Here is a 17,288-nt window from a genome sequence, read left to right as displayed (position 1 = left end):
TTATACACATATTTCTCTTGTGTGACTGGCAAATTTTGTCCCACAGTTCTATTTTCATGGAACTCAATTTTTCCGGCGTCGTATTTCCTGAACTATGAGTTTTACAATGATATAATTACTCAGGTGCATCCAGTGTTGTATGTGGCTACTGTCGTATAAATCCGGTGTGAGTAGAGTTTATGGTAAAGAAGTAAGAAATTAAAACGTCATGGACAATGCTACACTCTTTTACGCATCTCAGTAAGTATGTCCTGAACTATGAGTCGTACAATGACACATTTTTCTTGGTGCAGTCAGCGGTAGATATGGGTACTGTCTGGGGAAAGTATTGCGAATAGACGTAGTAGCAACAAAGTAATAATATATGATGCAGAAGTTTTTTAGGCACCTCATTGCTTCTAAACTAAGTGTCGTAAAATCATGTAACGTTTCTCGTACATTCAATGGTATATGTGAATGCTCTCTGCAAAATTTGTCACGAATACAGTTGGTCGTAAAGGCGTGATAAATTAAAACGGCATGCTTCATGCGGCAATTTTACTGCTTGAACAACGAAAAGGTTGTAAGCAATTCATTTTTTTTCCTTTCATCATTTTGTTGGGGTCGTCCGCGAGCAAAACTTATGTGCTGTCATTTTCAAATACTGGATTGACTCTGGTCTATTATTTGTGAGTGTGCTTGCGTCGCTCGTCTAAGCCTCGCGGCTCAGTAGTGTGTTTACATTTTGCGGCGTGCACTGTAGCTGTAGCGGTTATAAAGCTAAGTACTGACAAACGTATTTGTGCTCTATAATACAGATATTAAATTTAATATATTTCGGCGGTGTAGTGTGCCGTTTGTGGAGAAATAACGACTTAATAAACTTTCGTAATCGTTCGCTCGCTGTTTTTTTAGAGTTTTCTGTGCGCTGAAGTCGTTTAGTAAATTTCGTGCTTTAGTTTTCAGCTGACGTTTGTTACTGTTTGTAGTGAAATATTTCAGTAAAATTTTCATTCAGTGTTTTAACTTCGTTTAGTGTTACAGTGGCCGTTAGCATTTTTTTGGTTTTAGCTAATAATTTTGTGAAGTTTTTGTTGGTATTGGTATTAGCTGTGGTGTAGTAGTATTAATAGAAATAGTTGTTTTCTTAGTAGGCAGAGAATTTCGAGACCATTATTGTTAGTTCTTAAATAGTTCTACTGGTGTAACTGAACTTTGGTAACGTAGACGTATAGTTTTTTCAGTAACTGTAAAATTTTAACATGAGTGACAAGTGTGGGATCTGTCGTAGGTTTGTGAGTAGTGGGTTACGGTGTGGGATTTGTTCAAAGTATTTTCATCGGGGGCGGGGGGGGGGGGTGGAATGCAGTGGGAAAGCCAGTGGTCATTTTAGTGAGATCCTCTCCTGGGAATGCAGAATTTGTAGTAGAAATAAGTTGATAGAGGAGCAGGAGCGTAAGATCTGTGCCCTTCAGGTGCAGTTACAATGCGCAAAGGAGGAACTAGATAGGTTGAGGGGGATGAAGGGTGGTGGGGAATGGGAACTGGAAGTTGGCAAGAAGGCAGCTAGGAAGAGGAGGTATTCAGACAGTTTCAATTTGCGTATATGCAATAGATTTGACCGAGTTGAGTGGAGAGAAGCCTCGTGTAGCTGTAGATGTAGGGAACTTGCAGCAGTCCTCAGCAATTAGGAGGCCTAGGTTAGTTGCAAAGTCTAGCAGAAAGAAGGTTCTGCTGCTAGGTAGTTCTCACGGTAGAGGTGTGGGCCAGCAGTTGCAGGAAGTGTTGGGGAGTGAGTACCAGGTCACCAGCATTGTGAAGCCTAGTGCAGCGTTGGCTCAGGTGACTGAAAGCATAGGGGAGTTATGTAAGAAGTTTGCGAAGGAGGATCGGGTAGTGATGGTGGAGCAGGGAACAGTCACGATAGGGGCGGGGAATATGATGTAGGTGGTGACTTGGTTAAGATTGCTACTCAAACTGGTGGCACTAACGTGCATTTCGTGCAACTGTTTCAGCGTCATGATCGGCCTCACCTTAATGCGGCTGTTAGGCGCGTTAATGTGGGGCTGGGGAGGGCACTGATGGCTGAGGGCATGGATCACATCTCAGTGGTGCCGGTTGGGTCTATCAGTAGATGGGGTTTCACTAGGCATGGACTGCGCCTCAATAGGTATGGGAAGGGGAGGCTTCTTAAGCTTATAGGCGACAGTGTAGTGGGTGGTGGTGTCACTCATGGAAAAATTCCTGCAGAAGTTGGTGTTAAGAGCTGCACCTTTTTCAGGTTGAATTCAGCTCATAGGTATACCTGTTTAAAGGAAGTCCCTCAGAGGATGTAATGTTTCCAAGTAGAGAAGGAATTAGCATATTTCATCAAAATAAAACATGTATTAGAGACAAAGTAAGTGAACTGCTAATAGGTGTTGACTCTGAAATTATTGGTATATCAGAGCACCATTTAAATAATTTGACAATTCAGAGGCTTCCTTTACCAAGCTACAGATTAGCTGGCTGTTTCCCAAGGAGTTCCTTGCGGGCTGGGGGAGTAGCTCTGTACGTAAAAAACAGTATTCCATTTGAGTCCATAGACGTATCACAGCACTGCACTGAACAGATATTTGAATGATGTGCAGCGTTAGTTGAATTTAGTGAAACTAAACTTCTAACTTTGTTGTTTATAGGTCCCCTAACTCTGACTTCAGAGCATTTCCGCTCAAGCTAGAGAAGGTTCTTGATTCACGGTGTAGGAAGTACTAGAAACTAGTTAAATGTGGTGACTCCAATATTAATTTTGTATATGATTGTGCAAGAAAAAGGATGTTGGTAGATCTCCTAAATTCATATGATCTGATGCAAACTGTGTTTTTTCCAACCAGGATGCAGGGGAACAGTAGCAATGTTTTTATTCATTCTTCATTACTAGATGGGCATTCTGTTAATAAAAGCGTGAATGGCCTTTCAGACCAAGATGCATAAACTTTAACACTAAACGGGGTTGTAGCAGTAATGGGCAGCCCAGGTGGCTGACTAGTTGGATAAGGATAACATGTAGAACAAAGTGGGAATTATAACAAAATGTTAGAAGTAGTCACAATCAAGCTACAGTAGCCCATTACAAACAGTACTGTAACGTGCTTAAAAATGTTATCAGGAAGGCAAAGAGTATGTGGTACGTAAATAGAATAGCTAATTCACAGGATAAAATTAAAACCATATGGTCAGTTGTGAAGGAAGTGTCTGGTTAGCAGCACAAGGTCGACGATGTAAAGTCAGTTCGCAGTAAAAATGTATCTGTTACTCACAAGTCAGATATACAGCGTGTTACAAAAAGGTACGGCCAAACTTTCAGGAAACATTCCTCACACACAAATAAAGAAAAGATGTTATGTGGACATGTGTCCGGAAACGCTTAATTTCCGTGTTAGAGCTCATTTTAGTTTCGTCAGTATGTACTGTGCTTCCTCGATTCACCGCCAGTTGGTCCAATTGAAGGAAGGTAATGTTGACTTCGGTGCTTCTGTTGACATGCGACTCATTGCTCTACAGTATTAGCATCAAGCACATCAGTATGTAGCATCAACAGGTTAGTGTTCATCACGAACGTGGTTTTGCAGTCAGTGCAATGTTTACAAATGCGGAGTTGGCAGATGGCCATTTGATGTATGGATTAGCACGGGGCAATAGCCGTGGCGCGGTACGTTTTTATCAAGACAGATTTCCAGAACGAAGGTGTCCCGACTTGAAGACGTTCGAAGCAATTGGTCGGCGTCTTAGGGAGCACGGAACATTCCAGCCTATGACTCGCGACTGGGGAAGACCTAGAACACCTGCAATGGACGAGGCAATTCTTCGTGCAGTTGACGATAACCCTAATGTCAGCGTCAGAGAAGTTGCTGCTGTACAAGGTAACGTTGACCACGGCACTGTATGGAGAGTGCTACGGGAGAACCAGTTGTTTCCGTACCATGTACAGCGTGTGCAGGCAGTATCAGCAGCTGATTGGCCTCCACGGGTACACTTCTGCGAATGGTTCATCCGACAATGTGTCAATCCTCATTTCAATGCAAATGTTCTCTTTATGGGTGAGGCGTCATTCCCACGTGATCAAATTGTAAATTTTCAAAATCAACACGTGTGGGCTGACGAGAATCCGCACGCAATTGTGCAATCACGTCATCAACACAGATTTTCTGTGAACGTATGGGCAGGCATTGTTGGTGATGTCTTGATTGGGCCCCATGTTCTTCCACCTACGCTCAATGGAGCACGTTATCATGATTTCATACGGAATACTTTACCTGTGCTGCTAGAACATGTGCCTTTACAAGTACGACACAACATGTGGTTCATGCACGATGGAGCTCCTGCACATTTCAGTCTAAGTGTTCGTACGCTTCTCAACAACAGATTCGGTGACTGATGGATTGGTAGAGGCGGACCAATTCCATGGCCTCTACGCTCTCCTGACCTCAACCCTCTTGACTTTCATTTATGGCGGCATTTGAAAGCTCTTGTCTACGCAACCCCGGTACCAAATGTAGAGACTCTTCGTGCTCACATTGTGGATAGCTGTGATACAATACGCCATTCTCCAGGGCTGCATCAGCGCATCAGAGATTCCATGCGACGGAGGGTGGATTCATGTATCCTCGGTAACGGAGGACATTTTGAATATTTCCTGTAACAAAGTGTTTGAAATCACGCTGGTACGTTCTGTTGCTGTGTGTTTCCATTCCATGATTAATGTGATTTGATGAGAAGTAATAAAATGACCTCTAACATGAAAAGAAAGCGTTTCCAGACACATGTCCACATAACATATTTTCTTTCTTTGTGTGTGTGGAATGTTTCCTGAAAGTTTGGCCGTACCTTTTTGTAACACCCTGTATTTACAGTTTTTAACAATCAATTTCTATGCATTGCTGGTGAATTAAAAAAAAAAACTTAGTTTCTACAGGCAATCAGATAATTCTCGTGGAAAATGACTCTCTGTGAATGATGTCTGCAATACTTCTCTGTGATAATGACAAGGGGGAGATTGAGTCAATAATTAAATCAATGAAGACAAAGGTCTCTCATCAATATGAAGGAGTACATAGGAGAACATTGAAATACTGTGCTGCACATGTTAGTCCTGTACTTAGCCACTTTTGTAATTTTTTCTTTAAGAATGGTCAGCTTTCTGAATGATTAAAGTACCCAGTACTAAAATCAGTTGATAAAAAGGGAGAATGGAATAATGTAGCAATTTTAGACCTATTTCTATGACATCAGTGATTGCTTAAGTTATTGGAAAGGCGGTTTATGTAAGGATAATTGATCATTTTATATCATACGATTTGCTATCAAATGTACAGTTCGGCTTTAGAAGTCGTTTAACAACTGAAAATGCTATATTCTCTTTTCTCGGTGAGGTACTGGATGGGCTAAACAAAAAGTTTCGAAAGCTTGGCGTATTTTTTTGATTTAATTAAGGCATTTGATTGTGTTGATCACAAAATATTGCTCCAGGAGTTGGACCATTACGGAATACGTGGAGTAACTCACAATTGGTTCACCTCTTACTTTAGCAACAGGCAGCAAAAGGTCATTATTCGCAATGTTGATAACGGCTGTGATGTGGGATCTGAGTGGGGTACTGTCAAGTGGGGGGAGGGGGGGGGTGCCCCAGGGATCAGTGTTGGGGCCACTCCTGTTCCTTTCTTATATAAATGATATGCCCTCTAGTATTACAGGTAACTCTAAAATATTTCTGTTTGCTGATGAAACTAGCTTGGTAGTAAAAGATGAGTGCAACATTGGCTCGGTTTCAAATAGTGCAGTACATGACCTCATTTCATGGCTTTTAGAAAATAAACTAACGTTACATCACAGTGAGACTCAGTTTTCACAGTTTCTAACACAAAATTTAACAAAACCTGACATTTTAATTTCACAGAATGGGCATATGATCAGTGAAATTGAACAGTTCAAATTTCTAGGTGTTCAGATTGATAGCGAGCTGTCGTCGAAATCCCATGTTCAGGATCTTGCTCAGAGGCTTAATACTGCCACTTTTACTATTAGAGCGGTATCAGTAGTGAGTGATGCTTCGACACGAAAATTAGTCTACTTTGCGTACTTTCATTCGTTTATGTCGTATGGTATTATATTTTGTTGTAACTCTTCCCATTGTATAAGGATATTTTTGGCTCAGAAACCTTTTTATACTCTTCAGTTCTACTTCGAGGAACCGAGTGAGCACAAATCTATGAGTATAGTAACTGATGCTCAAGTCTGCCAGAAGCACCACCAAGATATCAAGTGGTGCCTTGTGTTTCTTGATTATTACTGGTCGATCACCTCGAATACAAGTGTCCGCACGTTACAACACCGCAGGCGTCACAGTTTGCTAAGCCGGCCTGCGCGTGGGAGACGAGACACATTTCCTTCTCTTCATTCTATTGGCGGCAGATGCTTCAGCCGTGCTCTTATCCACCGCCTGTGAATATTTGCGATGGTTCTAGTTATGCGGCAAATGAAATTCAACAACTGCTCTTCGCTTCGAACTTACCTCGGTTGCAGACGCATTTTGAAGGCTCCTTACAGTGCTACCATCTACTGGGAGATACAGAAAATATGTGACATGAGTTGCGAACGATTAAGGGCGTCGAAAATAAAATTACAGTTTTTTGGACCAAAATTCGTTGAGACTAAAGGCACTATTATTGGAAGCCTCTACTATAATAATCATTTGTTTACATCTGTGCTAAGCACATCGCCTTACCAGTCCACAAAATTGTAATTCACAAAAATTAGTAGTTTTAAAAGCACTTGCGCAAAGAACTTGTGTCACGCAATTCGTTTAAGAACTGTAATTATTATGACCGCAAGGAGCTGTAATAGTCTGGCCATAACTGCGTGTTCTTTGATTGTTCTGGGACAACTACAACAGATGAAATATTAGTTCACTTTGTTACGTGAATGAATAAAAATATTTACTTAGCTTGATACAATCGTTTACCAGAGTAGTGCTTGATAATTTACAACCGTCGTTGACTATGACAGCATCACCTGATGCACACAATTGCACCTTTTCTCTTGAAGTACAGTGTCCAACATTTACAAGAGTTCTTCTGTTCGTGGTATCGATGTGCGTTCCCGATTGTGGGGCGGTACTTTGGAAAGTATCACGATAACGGCAACATGCATTCGTAACACAGACAACTTCATAATTTGTGAGTACCAATTCTAAGTGTCTACTGATCGTTATCGATTCTTCACTTTGCTCTATCATGAACGTATGTTTGCAGACTAAGGCAAAACGAGCAATTTAACAATGGGAATGCTGTATCCTAAAATGAGACCACATGGCCTTTCGGTAACATTTGTAATGGATTAGCCGCGAGGGATTAGCCGAGCGGTCTAGGACGCTGCAGTCCCGGTCTGTGCGGCTTGTCCCGGCGGAGGTTCGAGTTCTCCCTCGGGCATGGGTGTGTGTGTTTGTCCTTAGGATGATTTAGGTTAAGTAGTGTGTAAGCTTACAGACTGATGACCTTAGCAGTTAAGTCCCTTAAGATTTCACACACATTTGAATATTTTTTTTTTTTTTTTGGAATGGGTTAAATTGAAAAACTGAATTTTAACAAATCCATATATGACCTAGACATTGAGGTCTGCAATTTAATAGTGCATCTCTTAACTGTTTAAATCTATGTTCGGGAAAACCAGTATATCTGTTATTTTGTCCTTAGTGGAGAATATCTTCCTTAGTGGGGGGAGGGGGGGGGGGGTATTTCTCCTTAGCAGATTTGTTGTTGGCTGCAGCTATACCAGGTGTAGAAGTATGAAACCGGAATTTCCCTGTAGATGGTGACAAACGTCAGTCTAGGGCCCGTGAGACAAGATCAGCAGCGCCATCTGCTTCTTGTAACGGCTGACGACGAATGTCAACACAGAGTAACCCAACTTCGATACATCGGTATCTGTTTCAAACTCGTAAACGTGTAAAGTTTTGTCCCTACGAACTACGATTTGCGGACAGCATTGATTTTCTGTTATCATTTGAAGAAAACTGCTGCAGAATGGTTGTCGAAGGTTTCGGCGAAAATGCTCTTGGGAGAACACAATGTTTCGAGTGGTTAAAAAAACTGAAAAGTTTTGATTCTTACGTGAGAAACGACGAGCACGGGAAACCAGTAAAAAAGTTCGACGACAACGAATTGCAGGCCTTATTGCAAGAAGGCGATACTCAATCTCAACAGGAACTCGCGGAACAATTGCATGTGACTCAGAAAGCCGTTTCTGTTCGGTTGAAAGCTATGGGAAATGTGCAGAAAGTGGGAAAGTGGGTTCCGCATGAAATGAATGACAGACAGCAAGCAAACCGAATGACCACGAGTGAAATTCTGCTTGCCAGCTATAAAAGAAAGTCGTTTCTCCATCGATTAGTGACAGGTGACGAAAAATGGATGTATTTTGAGAATCTTAAGCGTCGTAAATCATGGGTGAGTCAATGAAAACCATCGACATCCACTGCAGGACCAAATAGCTTTGGAAAGAAGACAGTGCTCTGTGTTTGGTGGGAGCAGAAGGGTGTCATTTATTATGAGCTGCTAAAACCTGATGAAAGCGTTAACACTGATCCCTACCAACGGCAAATAATCCAAACGTGAAAAACGACCAGAATATGGAGAAAGGCATATTGCTCCATGATAACGCCCCATCACACACGGCAAAACGGGTCAAGGAAATGTTCGATGCGTTCAATTGGGAAATACTTTGACATGTGACTCATTCTCCAGAGTTGGCTCCGTCCGATTATCTATTTGCATCTCTGTAACACACAGTCGCTAAACAACGCTTCAATTCCTACGAAAACGTACGAAAATCGCTCCTTGACTCGTTCGCTTCAAAAGAAGAACTGTTGTTTTGGCGTGGTGTTCATAGCCTGACGGAGAGGTGAGAGAAATGTATAAATAGCAATGGAGATTATTTTGAATAAAATATTCTTTGTCAGTTTCAAACAACAGACATGTAATTGTTGCAACCAAATTCCGGTTTCATACTTTTACACCTGGTAGTTAGTGTGTGGATGGGCACCTGTTGCCTCGCTAGCATGTGTTCTGTGGGCAGGCCGCGTCGAAAATCTGTCCACGTGAGCTAGCCCTCAGTAAAGCAACAGTAAAGTAACCTGCGCTAAATGAAGCTTGTAATTTTTTAGAGTTTCTTATCATTTTCTTGATTCTTTATGCTATTTTATTCTCCAGAAGTTGGCTCAAAAATTTGGAAGTTAATATACGGAAAAATATAAACGGTTACAGTAAAACGTCCCCCACGATCCCTCCTCCCCCTTTCCCATTAGGGTACTACCGGTACCATTATTTTTTCCCCACTTCCCTGTTTCATTCGCGAATGACGTGTGAGTATTCCTTCATTGGTAAGCTGATCTCTTTCTACCACATTAATTTATGTTTGACGCCAGCAGCTTTTGTTGAATACGGCAACAAAAAGTGCAGCCAGCGCATTTCAGAACAATGAAGCTACATGTAAGTAAATGAAACACCTACAGCCGTCCTTATGTTGTCATTTATTGTGTAGCTGTCCGTTTCGGCAGTGCAGTGCACCATCTTCAGGCCTTAGTTGATGCTAAAGGCGTGACTACGATCCATATATACACTGCACCAGTGGCTAACAACTGCTAGCTGTAACTGTGACGTCGACACTCCAAACATTAACTGTCACCTGAACCCAAGTTCAGCCTACAGTTGACATTTTCAACGCTCCACCTTTAGGCCTCAGTTGATGATGAAGGAGTTATTACGATCCATATATACGATGCCCCAATGGCCGATAACTTGAGTTCCGTTTACAGTTGATGTTTGGAGAGACGATATCACAGTTACAAGGACTCGGCGAAAATCGTAAAGCGCCAACATGTTTTGCAGATGCGTGAAAAATAGTTATGAAATCCCAATAGCGAACAACGCAACTGGAAGACTGACTTTGGTTTAGCGTTCCGTTGACGACGAGATAATTACAGACGGAGCACTGACTCTGACTGGAGAAAGATTAGAAAGAGATCTGGCCATTATCTTTTCGATGACATCATCTCGGCAATGACTTCAGTTAATTTAGGCAAATCACAGGAAACCGAAACATGGATGTTGGACTGCGAGCGTCCACTTCGATGAAAGTCCCCCTGCTGCTGAATAGTAAAGGTGTCCTGGTAGGGCCGGCCGCTGTGGCCGAGCTGTTCTAGGTTCTTCACTCCGGAACCGCGCTGCTGCTACGGTTGCAGGTTCGAATCCTGCCTCGGTCATTGATGTGTGTGATGTCCTTAGGTTAGTTAGGTTTAAGTAGTTCTGAATTATAGGGGACTGATGACCTCTGATTTTAAGTCCCGTAGTGCTTAGAGTCATTTGAACATTTGTCCTGGTAGGACGGATGCGTGTATTCTAAGGCAGCACATACACATTGAAAGCAACACAGAATTCTGAATATTAAAATGTGTTATCAACTTTGGTACGGCTGGTTACAGCAATTGTAGAATGCAGGTTGTGCCTGTCTGTGCTGGACTGACTACAGCTGCATGAACAGAAACTATATAATGTTCTCGGAACTTAAGGCGCAAGGAAACTAACCTTCTCTCTTGATGCACTATTCTAAGAACAGTTCCAAACTTACAGTACTCAGTTAAATCTCTAGGCAGGCGGTCTCTGTCAACGCCCGATAATTCTATTCACAGTTCTGTTTCTATTGAAGATTAAGCGCTGTCTATCGACCACTGTTTCTGTCTCAGTCAATCACTTAAAGACTCGACGACGAACGTTGTGCAGGATCTCCCTAGCAAGACCCGGACTGACTTACAACTAGATACTAACAACTTAAGCTCGAGTTTCCCTTCCTGGTGGTGCTGCCGCTTCAGGGAGCGTGATTCTCGCAGGCTGCGTGATTGGTTTGAGCGCAGTCATATTCCTGCTGCGGACGGACGTCTACGGTACTCTTAGTACCAACTGTAGCAAACGCTTGTTGCGTGGTATCTCAGTACACCACAAAAGTGGCAAGTACCGAGGAAGCCTACAACTTGCTAGCCTCAATGGAAAGCAGGACTACCATTGGGTGTCTCTTATACGTTGTCCACCTTCTTCACCAGGTGTTCGTTCACAGTCCAGTAACGACCTGGAGAGAACAACCAAGATAACACCACTTTTGAAAGTAATAAGTCGTTTTTACTGTTTTCATGCTATCGTCGATCTGCTGAAGACTTTCGGTATACAAAGTCATCCACATTCTGCCATCGGTGTTGGCAACAGTGCACGGAGTGGCAGACCGAAGTTGATGACGCCGTCTCGCCCTTACCATAAATTCGGTAGACTCGGCGATAACCAGTGCCAAGTGACTGGAAAAGGCAGGGAAAACGACTGCATTAAATACGCATAAAGTGTATCCAGGTTCAGTCTTCCCCTTTTTTTAGTAGCTACTCCGTTATCGTATGCTGTTTCAAAGAATAATGTTAGCCTTGAAATATGCAGAGCCCTCGCTTTTGGGCTACATATTACGATCGTTCCAGAGTCTTATACAATTCTTGACAGTACCGATAGTGAATCGAATGCTACGCCCTCGTCCTGAAAATGGAATACACTGAAATACCCCGGTTTTATGATACTGACCCGTCTGCATAGCAGCATAAATTCAAGCAGTTTCAGACGCCCTGTTCGTGTTCTAGTGGAAATTCTTCAGACGTATATCCTCTCCAAGGGGTACAGCATTGTAGGTGCACTGTCCATGTGGGCGGTGAGTCTTGCGTGTTCGCAAGAAACTGAGAGCCATGCTGGCGTTAGCACAACTACTTCTGGCGTCTCACATGACAGACAGCCTTCAGTGGATGGACGAGGCGAAGAGTGTCCCTCAGCGTCCAATCTCTCCCCTATCCACTACCATACTCTTTTCCCAGTTTCCCAGATATCCAACCCAAGGCGTGATACGATCTATGCCGATGGGTTCCTGGCACATGGAAAGATGTGTGAGGGATACAGGACGCCCCCTGACTAGTTCCTTGAACTGCGTGGGGTTACGTGGTGTCGACAGAAAAAATCCCCAACTCTTTTGAATGAAACGAAAATTGAAAATACGGAAAATAAAACAAACGCTGAGGCACTTGATGAGACCTCAAACACACAAGCATAGCGAATGGAACCGAAGGAAGCTGCTTCGGCGGTTGGATCAGGCAATAGACAAGCCCAAGAAGTGGAGACTGTTAATGAAAAGTTGGAGCAGGTCAAAATCAAATTCTTGTCTAGGAATTAGGGGATGAAACTCGTCGAACAAGAAAAGGATAAGGAAGGTAAAGAATAACTTCCCAAACGAAACGGGGGGGAACTAAAATGTCTTGAACCTAAGACCTCCAAAATAATATTGTCTTAATCTGTAGGAGGTAAAAAGACCCCTCGTACCTCTAAGACAGGAAACAAGAGAACAAGCGAAGAGTCTAGTTTCTCGAGATAATTGGATCTAGAAAAAGCAAAGGCAAGAACTAGGGAAACTGAGAAATTGGACGCAGTCAAGATTAAATCCTTGTATTGAGTCAAGAGGAAGGAACTCCTCAAAGATAGAAAAGAAGAAAAAAGTAAATAATTGCTTCCTAAACATAAATCGAGGGAACTAAAAAGAGACTGCCTCACAGTGAAGAGAGTAATCAGACCACTTGACATGAAACAAGAGAACTAGTGAAGAGTGTAACATCGGCACTTCTCTGGATAAATGGATCCAGGAAAAGCCATGACAGGAAACAGGAAAGCAGACCTGTAGTACTTAGGATGGCAATTATCCAGCAGGGGTATCCACTGATCAGGATCACCTCGTAGATGATGCAAATTGTTCAGATGGCCCTCTTTGAGAAGACTGGGGGAGGACAAAAGGCCATGACCAAACTTTTGGAGGGTCTGTATGGATAAAGATGCTCTTATCTTTGTCTGTGAGGGGAGGGGATGGGAACAGAGGACTGTCTTAACGAGATGGTCCCCAAGGTATCTCCTTGGGTGGAGGCTAAGCTGCTGATCACGACAGTGGCTGAACTCTTCAAGACTGCAATTTGCGAATGCATTTCGTAATTCTTATTGATTCTTCTCCAAAAACTCTGATTGAGAAAACCATAGCGCAGGACTAGAAGTTCTCGATAGAGAATTGGAATGTAATCAACCGAAAGGTAGTATTGGGCAGCCAAACCCTTGTAGTGAAAGTCAGTAAAAAATCTGTTGCTGCATTGCGAGAACAGTGTCTGAAATTGCCGTCAGGATACTGAGAGACATTAGAAGCGACCAGGAGGCAAGATTGACGCTGCAACACAGTAAACGGGAAACTGCCGCCCTGAGTTTTCTTTTGGGAAAATAGGAGGTTGATGTGGGGTTGATACAACGATCTCATCTGTATAAAGGAGCATTTCAGGCATCGGAGGAACTGGAAGCAAGTTGATTTGTGGTGCAAAGCTGAAGAACTCAGGAACATGCACTTATCTTAAAATGTGCCTATGGAGAACTTGTGTTCCACGGACTTAGCGCCCATAAGAGTGAAAAAACGTGAGGAAGGAAGCGCGAGGGAAATTACACTGGCCTCAGCTGCCTTCCTTACGAAGACAGAACTCATCCTTCCCAGCAAGCGGGTAGACTCGTAGATAGCTGTCCCCCGCGGAATGAACAACTGCTGGCTGGTCATGATGCCAATGACCACAACCTGGTGTGGCGAAGCAGCGATGCCAACAGCAGAGGTCAGCACCTACTCGAATTTCTACAAGAAAAAAGTCGGGAAATCCTGAATAGCGGAAGGCATCGTAACATCAGGAATAGAAGAAGGGAAGAAGTAAGTGACATAACTTTCGGGTCCACTCTAATGGGTTGTTATAACAAACAATTGCATGTGGCCATGGAGCCATCTTTATGACCACACACACACACACACACACACACACACACACACATATATATATATATATATATATATATATATATATATATATATATATAAAGTTTGAGGTGGAAATGAGCGCTAAAAAGATCATGGCCTATAGGGATCCTCGGGAAACAGACTGGGACTCATATAGGAAAGAACTAACGCTTATCTGAAATCGTAACTTCGATTAGGAAACAAGTATAGTATATTTTGAGGAAACAGCAGATGCAGTGACATCTGCCGTAACGACCTCATATTTAGAAAACTTTCCCAATCATCAGAAAGCGTTGGATTCAAAATAATCGTGTGGATGTTGGGGACGACTCAACCGTTCATGACACCAGGCCCAGATAGTATCTTTTTAGTTCTACTGCAACAAGCAGGAGCGGATTTCAGTGGAATCCTATGTAGACATTTAGGGTTAGCCTAGCAGCAGGAATCATTCCTAATGCTTAGAGGAGAGTGAAGATTGTTTTCATTCCGAAGCCAGGGAGAACTGATCATACTAAGGGCAAGGGTATGAGACCTATCAGTCTGTCCTCTTTCCCTCTTAAGTCATTGGATAAACTGCTTCGTGGACTGTTGTAGAATTTTAGAACATGTTTTTTGCTCGCGTGTCATGTCCTTTCTGGAAACCCAGAATCTACTCTGTAGGAGTCAACATGGATCGTGTGAGACCCAACTCGCTTTTTTTGTTCATGAGACCCAGAAAATATTAAATACAGGCTCCCAGGTAGATGACATTTTCCTTGACTTCCGGCAGGCGTTCGACACAGTTCCGCACTATCGCCTGATAAACAAAGTAAGAGCCTACGGAATATCAGACCAGCTGTGTGGCTGGATTGAAGAGGTTTTAGCAAACAGAACACAGAATGTTGAACTCAATGGAGAGACGTCTACAGACGTTAAAGTAACCTCTGGCGTGCCACAGGGAAGTGTTATGGGATCATTGCTTTTTACAATATATATAAATTGGTAAGCTGCAAGAAACTCTCCACTTTCAGGAAATAGCTCTCTGCATCTTCCTGGATATCGAGAGTACTTTTAGGAAAATGATCTTCGAATCCATGGTTAGAGCTGGAAAATAGCATGGCAATGAGAGAGTTATATGCAGGTGGATTAAGACCGTGCTAAGTAAAAGAAAGGTAGAAACCACCATGATGAGTGGGAAAACCCCAGGAGCGGTTCTGTCCGCATTACTGTGGAACCTAGTGGTGAATGGAGGAATTTATTACTAGAGGCTACTTTGACGATTTAGTCGTAGAAATACTTGGCAAATTTGCTAGTACAGTTAAAACAATGGCACAATATGTACTAGACATTGTGAAAAACTGATGCAGAAAACAGGGTCTAAAAGTTAGTCCCAAGAGGTTGTAGTACCATTTATGAGGAACAAAAACCAGCATACATACCAGAATCGCAAGCTCCTCGGTGAAACCCTACCGGCAGAGAGGGTAGTGAAGTATCCTGGGATAACCCTGGATGCAGAATTATCATAGATGCCTCATATAAAGAATATTTGTTCCAAGGTAAAAAGTAGAAGGGCCTGTGGTAAAATCTGGGGTCTAAAACCAGGGACTATACAGTGAATATATACCACTGTAATCAGACCATAATGTATGGGGTTAAAGTATGACGAAATAAAGCTAGAACAGAAAGTGGCTGCTAAGGAGTTTGTAGAGATTAGAGATTGGCCTGCTTAGCCATTACAGGTAGAATTAGTAACAGACCCACTGCTAGGATGTATGCCATGTTGGACATCAGCCCATTTCAGCTTTGGGTTACAAATGAGGCACCTGCAAGGGCAGGCGGGTTAAAAACCGAAGATAACTAGATTCCTTTAAGATTTCCAGCATCATCGGATGACGGGGGGCTGTGGAAGAATGAACCACGACACCTTTCATGAGACATATTTTGGTTTACTGATTAATCGAATAGCGATGAAGGCGCTGGGGATGGAGTATGTGGAGTACAGCGCAGATTACAGACAGCAGTCTCTCTGTGGAAGCTGGACACAGTATTCCAGGCTATTAGATGCTACACGGATCGTAGCATATACATTTATTCAGGCAACCAAGCAGCTACGAAATCTCTATCAGCCCCTGAACGAAATCAATGTTGCAAAATGCCGTGAAGCCTTTGGGAGACTAAGGGGAAAGCAACAAGGTAAACCTGGTCATTGATGAATTAGCGGCAAAGAGTACGGTGATAGACTGGTCAGGACCAGTGTAACGAATCCCTTCATTGGACCGGAAAATGTCCTAACTGGGTCGGGAGACTGTGGTATATTGGACTACGGTCCAAAAGGCAAAACATGGTAAGTTAAAGATGCCGATGCCATGTTCCACAAGAAGTTCTGCGATCTTGAAGCTGGACAGGAAACAGATTAAATCCATGATGAGACTCATGATTGACCATAGAAATTTTGAGGAACACCTGCGCAAATTGAGTATAGAGGAAGGGGCTTTCAAGTGTAGACTACGTGGTGAGGAAGAGGAAACCGCACACCATTTAATCTTCGTATGCGAAGGGCAAAAGACATAGCACATTTAGGTTAGTAGAGCATGAAGAAATAGTGTCTCACGAGGAACCAGTAAAGTGCCCCCTATTAGTTCATAAGGGCACCGATTGGTTTTATTAGAATCACAGATAACTGCCAAACCGGCAGCACAACGGGCATGTGGCACTCGAGAAAGAACTGCGATTGCCCGGTATCTGATACCTACCGCTCTACTCGTCAATCGCACAGTAGTTTTAATCGAATTTGAATTATGTAGAGATGTCAGCTGCCACCTGATAAAAAGCGGCCCGCTGCCGGCTGGAGGGACTCACAAATTAGCCACCCCACCAGCCCGGCCGTTCGCCGTGCAACGCACTCGAGCGGCTTACCAGCAGTTAGGCGCGAACTGTCGGCAGCCGCCAGTACTTAAAAGTAGTTAAACCAACTGAAATTAGGATGACGGCTGTGAACGCAATCCTGGATAGTGACAAGCAATTACTGTTACTGTTGTTAAACATCTAGCACTGATAGCCAAGGTCCACAAATATCGAGAAGATTTATATTTCGGTGTAGCCAGAGTTAACAACCATTATTAATTAAAAGTTCAAACCCTTGATGTGGCATCATAGGCCACACATTGACTGATAATTATTCGGAGCCCTCCATTTTCACCAGGAGGACGACTCCGTGGCGTCGCTGTTGGGGGACTGCGACGCGTCTTCCTGGATGCAGCATAGTTGGCCCCTGACTCTGCAAAAGTGATTGCTGGGCCAGCAACTTACTCAGTGAAGACTACCTTCTGTGATCTTTGCGCGACCTTAAACGAGCTACTCTGCGCACTATTTTCAGTGTACGCGTAATCAACTAGTTAGTGTACGAGTACGTC

Source organism: Schistocerca piceifrons, chromosome 7, assembly GCF_021461385.2.
Source record: "Schistocerca piceifrons isolate TAMUIC-IGC-003096 chromosome 7, iqSchPice1.1, whole genome shotgun sequence".
In the NCBI taxonomy this organism is placed as follows: domain Eukaryota; kingdom Metazoa; phylum Arthropoda; class Insecta; order Orthoptera; family Acrididae; genus Schistocerca; species Schistocerca piceifrons.
Note: the sequence above shows the minus strand (reverse complement) of the source record.